This window comes from Malania oleifera, chromosome 3, assembly GCF_029873635.1.
Source record: "Malania oleifera isolate guangnan ecotype guangnan chromosome 3, ASM2987363v1, whole genome shotgun sequence".
Lineage (NCBI taxonomy): Eukaryota > Viridiplantae > Streptophyta > Magnoliopsida > Santalales > Ximeniaceae > Malania > Malania oleifera.
In genome coordinates, this window is record NC_080419.1 from 116,021,842 (window position 1) to 116,028,480 (window position 6,639).

Consider the following 6,639-nt stretch of genomic DNA (forward strand, 5'->3'; position numbering starts at 1 on the left):
CATATTTCCCTTACCTTAACTTTGAAAAGCCTCTACTGTACTCTAGCCTGATACCTGCAGGGCCTCCTATACAACACCCTGAAAATGATATTTTTCAGAACTAAACATCAGTATTTTCTCGCCTACATCATTTCCTATAACTGTCAGGAAGTCAAAAACTGGATAAAAGTCCTTAACCTAAATTTGGGATGAAATCCAACTTCGATTTCCTGACGATCCGCTTTGGCAGTCTTGTAGAGAACTCCGCCAGGAGCGTCATAGTAGCTTCAGATCGTCGATTCGGTGACTGGTGGGGCCGAAAATGAAGAGAGAAGGGAAAGAGAGTCGTAGGACAGAGAGAGAGAGAGAGAGAGAGAGAGAGAGAGAGAGAGAGAGAGAGAGAGGCACGGTGAAAATGAGAAATATCCCGGTTTTTAACTATTTATAGGACCAAATTCGTCGACAAGACACGTCACCTCGTCGACGAGCCCTTCACAAAATTCGTCGATGAGGCCCTATGTTCGTCGACGATATTCAGAGCAGACTGAACCGTATCTCGGTATTTTCTCATCGACGAAGCCCTGTGTTCGTCGACGAAATTCTGAAGACCTTCGTCGACGAGATCCTGTGTTCGTCGACGAAGTCTACGGCGTCCTTCTGTTTCTGTATCTATTTTCACTCCCTCTTATTATTACTAAGATGCTATTATTCTTTCGGTTACTACACATTGAATGTAATTCGAATATTGTAATAAATTGGATAAGATCTAGTAAATGTTTTTTATGGTATTTGTGGGATTTTTAGGAGTAACTTATTGGTTTATTGGAGGGAGTAGATTTTTCTATAAATCATTTGTATAGAGAAGGGAATAAAGTGGCAGATGCTTTGACTTGACAAAGAGTCATGGGGAGGAATAGTTTGTTTACAAATAATAGTCAATTTTCTAGAGTTATCAAAGGTTTATATAGATTGGATAAGATGGGTACGACTTATATGAGATATATTTAGTTGGTTTCCTTTTGGTATTGGTATATGTTTGTTTTCTTTTTTTGTTTAGTTTGATGCATGGGGTGTTTTATTGGTTATTATGTAAGCCCAAGTGTCCTTTTGCAGCTATGTGGGTGACTTCCAACTCTTTTCAAAAAATAAAATAAAAAAAAACAATAATAATAAAACCAAGCCTTAGTCCCACTAAGTGAGGTCAGCTATATGAATCCTTTTCCGCCAATTTATGCGATCATGGATTATTTCTTTTGATAGATTCAAGGATATTAAATCCTTACTTATTATCTCCTCTCAAGTTATTTTAGGTCTACCCCTACCTCTTCTACTACCCTTCACAGTAACTAAGTCACTCTTCTTCATAGGTGCACTATGTGGCCTATGTTGCAAGTGTCCATACCATCTGAGTCGTCCCTCCCTTATCTTATCTTCTATATGAGCTACACTTAACTTACCACGAATATATTCATTCTTTAATTTACCTTTCAATGTTATATCACTCATCTATCTAAACATTCTCATCTCGGTTGTAGTGATCCAAAAAAAATTAATAATAATAATAATAATAATAATAAATAAATAAATAAATAATGAAATAAAATTTAAAATTAAAATTAAATTAAATTGAATTAAATAATTAAATAATTAATTTAGTAATATTAATCATTAATTAAATTATTTAACATAACATATTAATATATATTAATATATTATTATAATATATAATATATATAAAAATGAAGTAACTCTCCTGAAGCTTCTACCTTCAGGAGATGAATTTGGGAAGCACAAATAGACTCACGCCAACCTTTCCCCCCCCCCCCTCCCCTCAATCTGAAATTCTCAATCCTGCGCCAACGCTTCTTCCATCTTCGTCTCTCTCCCTCTCTCAATTTCTTAATGGATTTGCGATGGATCGGAAAACTGAAGGTGCCATTGGATTCCTAGTTCCGTTGCCGACATTTCTACTGGAACAAATTTGTCGTGGGAGTGGCGTAGGCACCATTGCTAAGGTAAGGTAATTTTTCTTAATTTCTCAATTTTTCTTTAAATCTGTCGTTAAATCGACGATTGGATACCACCACGTGATCCTAGTTGTGATTGTCGTCATTTTGACGTAGGTGAATTGTCAATTGGGGTTTTCTAGGCCTCACTGCAAAGAGAAAGTGAGATTTAAAAAATTTTGGAAAATTGGTTATATTTGCGGGTATAACTATTTATTTAAAAATTATGGCCCTAGGAAATATTTAAGTAATATTTTATTTAGGGATAATTTAATGGAACTATAGTTTTTAAACCAGGGTCCGAGTGAGCGCCGCAGGCATATTTTCGGGGTCCTTATTGGCATAGTGTAAGAAATTAGGTAAGGGGAAAAATATATATTAAATCAGAATTTTTATAAATTTAATGAAAAATAAATTGTACTATATGTACGTGTATATGTTTTGGTATGGGTTTAAGATGCCAATTGTTTAAATTATGTATTTTTGAGTTTAGGGTTGTTTATTAGATACGTATATGCGAAAATGAACTGATGAAAGTGAGAAATATTTTCAGAATAATTATGTAAGAAATGAAAGGTATTTTCAATATATAAACATTAAATGTTGGTTGGCTCATTTTACAGGCATTGTGTGAATTTTATTACTAAATTGTGTGGCATGAGTAAATGTAAATTTTGTGCAAATATACGTCAAATGTATGAGGTGCAGGTTAAGTAAGTAATGCATTGTGAATAAAACATGATATGAACTATGTTGCTTGTGTGTGTTAATGCAACCATATAAATAACTGAAAAATGTTGGGTAAAACAGTTAAAAGATATTAGGTAAAACAGTTCAAAGATACTGGGTAAATGTGTAACAGCTGAAAAATGTTGGGTAAAACAGTTGAAAGATGCTGGGTAAAACAGTTGAAAGATACTGGGTATGAGATGAAATGAAATAAAAAGGGAAATGAATTAAATGGAAATGAAATGTGAAATGTGAACAATGTAAAATGGGAAAGAGTCACTTAAAGTGAAATGAAATGTAATGTTTAAGTTATGAACATGAACGGATGTGTATGATTGAATAATGACAGAAAAGAATAATGTATTATGATATTAGAAGTATTTATATATGTAAAACGTGTTACGTTTGGGTGGGGCGCACTCTTCACCTGAGGGCTTGCTGAGTAAAACGAGTGCACTAGCAGCTTCAAATGTGGCAGTAGCTGCATAACATACTAGGGCAGAGGGAACTTACTTGTATGGGCGAGTAGATTTCCATATCCTTAGGGTCTTTGCCGATAAGCTTTTGTTGAACAATGTGAGTACGTGATCAATCTAACACTTGAGGGCTTATTGAGTAAGGTGAGTACCCTAGTATGCTTTATTAGTGACCTTAGGGTTACCTAAATATCATAGCAGAGGGGTGCTACTTGTATGGGTGGGTAATCACCCATATCCTCGGGTAATCTCGTAGGTTAAATCTTTTGCATGTGATTGATTAGGTTCAAAAAATGATTTCAGAAATTATGTTAATGATTTTCAAATTTTAAATATTATATTGTTAAAAACTCATGTTGGCTACACACTATTTTAATATACTGTTTCTTTCCTTACAGAGATGTGTCTCACTCGAATATGAACTAATCTTTTCCAGGACCTCCACGAGATCGAGCTTAGATAGCTCGAGCTGTTATAACACCTTTGAGGAAAAAGGTATAATTTTGATGTTTTTGGGAATGTAAATATTTTATGTATTATGTTTAAGTCTTCTGAGTGATGGATGGTTGTGAAACATATGAAATTTGGGGATTATGTTTTGGAGATATGTATTTATATGAATACAGGTGGATGTATGATGTGTGTTAGAATGTAGATGGATGTAGAAAACTCTGGTGTTGTATTTGTTGAAATATTTTAATTATTTTTTCCGCTGCATAAATGATATTAGAATGTGGATTATTAGATAAATGAATTGATTAGTAGCACTCCGGGCCCACTTATGGGGTTAGGGCATTACATCAGCAACTTTTACTTTTTGGATATTATGTTTTTTCGTTGCGTAACATTCCGATCCATATAGCATTGCTGGTCTTATAGTTGTCCTATAAAACTTCCCTTTCAATTTTAAAGGTATTCTACGATCACAGAGCACACTTGAAGCACATCTCCATTTTACTCAACCTGCTTTAACTCTATGCATTACATCATCTTCAGTTTCTTTTTCAGCTTGCATAATAAATCCAAGGTATCGAAATCTAAAAGTGTTATATATTTATTCATCATCAAGTTTAACTTTGTCTCAAATATTCCTCCTATCATTACTAAAATTACATTTCATATATTCTATCTTATTTCTACTTATCCTAAAGCCTCTAGATTTCAAAACTTATCTCCATAATTATAACTCAGCCTCTACTCCGTCCCTAGTTTCGTTAATTAATACAATATCATCTGCAAACAACATACACCATAGAACCTTCTTTTGTATACTCTTAGTCTATTGGTCCATCACTAAAGCAAAAAAGATAAGGACTCAAAGCAAATCCTTGATGTACACTTATGGTGATTGTAAATTCTCTAGTTTCTCCATCTATAGTCTTTACACTAGTCATTACTGCATCGTACATATCCTTAATGACATCGGTATACTTACTACATACACCCTTTTTTTTTTTTTTTTCTAAAACCCACCATATAATTTTCCTAGGTATCCTATCATATGCTTTCTCAAGGTCAATAAATATCATATGCAAGTCTCTTTTCTTTTTCCTAAACTTTTTCATTAATCTTCTTAAAAGATAAATAGCTTCTGTGGTAGATCTCTCAGGCATAAATCCAAATTGATTTTCTAAGATCTTTATTTATAACCTTAATCTTTATTCAACTACCTTTTCCCATAGTTTCATCGTATGACTCATAAGTTTAATTCCACGATAGTTATTACAATTTTGAATATCTCCTTTATTTTTGTATATAGGTATTAAAATATTTTTTCCTCCATTCATCTGACATTTTCTTAGTTTTTACAATTGTATTAAATAAATTAGTTAACCAAATAATTTTGTTATCACCTAAGCATTTCCAAACTTCACTTGGGATATTATCTAGTCTCATAGTTTTCCCATTTTTCATCTTTTTTAGTGCAAACTTAACTTCATTAACTCTAATTTTGCGAATAAATTTTATATTTTTAGTTTTTTCCTCATTTGACAATTCTAAGTTTAAGCCTTCTATTTGGTTTTCATAAACAACTTACTAAAGTAACTTCGTCATCTTTCCTTAATGTCTTCGTCCTTAACCAAGACAATATCATCCTTACTTTTTATACATTTTACATTTCCTAAGTCCTTACTTTTCCTCTCTTTAGCTTTAGCAAGTTTAAATATATCTCTTTCCCCTTCTTTTGTACCTAATCTATCATACAAACTATTAAATGATCTATATTTAGTTTCACTAACAGTCTTTTTTGCATCTTTTCTTACCTCCTTATATTTTTCAAAGTTATCTCCGTTTCTACATTTTTGCCATTTTTTATACCAAATTCTTTTTGTCTTTATGATTTTTTATACATCTTTATCCCACGACCAACTCTCTTTGCTATTCGAGAATCTTTCCCCTGATTCACCTAAAATCTCTTTTGCTATCTTTTTAATAGAGTTAACTAGTCTAATCCAAAAAATATTTGTATCTATCCCATCTTCTATGGTCCAATCACCGTCTTTGATCAATTTATCTTTAAATTTTATTATATTTTCTCCTTTTATGTTCCACCATCTAGTTCTCTTACATTGATTTATTTTATTCTTTTTCTTCCATTTTTTAATACATTTATCTAACACTATGACTCTATGTTGTGTGATTAGACTTTCACTTGGAATAACTTTACAATCCTTGCATGATAAACGATCTACCCTCCTAGTTAAAAAAAAAAAAAATCTATTTAACTTCTATTTTGTCCACTTTTAAAAGTTATTAAGTGTTCTTCTCTCTTCTTAAAGCAAGTATTCATTATACTAAAATCATATGACATAACGAAGTTTAAGATCATCTCCTCACTCTTTAGGCTACATATCCATATTCCCTATTATCCTCTTGTAATTTTATTATCATATTCCAAAGTATACCGTTAGATATCCTCCATAAGATTGTTTAGCGTGAGGTGTAAATTAGGGGGAGATGTCGATCAAATCCTATCAATTCAAGGGATCAGAGAAATCTCAACAAAATCCTAGACTTAAGCTTTAAATACCAAAAAAGAGAGTAAAGATGATCTTTATTTATACTTGTAATATTTTCTTGGGGGAGGTATAAAAAAAACGAAAAAAGAAAAATAAGAAGCCGTGAGAGGAACACTTCTAAGGATGTAAGGCTGGAGTCAGCCGAAATACACAATTTATAAATGTATTGTTCTCACATGGTTGTAAACATAGGTATAGATCCAAAACATAAACCCTACCCCCTATAGTGATCACGACAGCCGTCTGCATCTCGCCGACCGCTGACAGAGTGAAGACGTGACGCCTCATAAGCAAATCTCGAATCTGGAGTCGCCTGAGAGATCTGAACTCTCGAATCCCTCCTTCATCTTCCTCTCCATCGACAAACTTCAGCGTCGTTATTGGCCATTTGACTTGGAAGGGCTGCCTTCTTCAAATTTGTTGGGACGG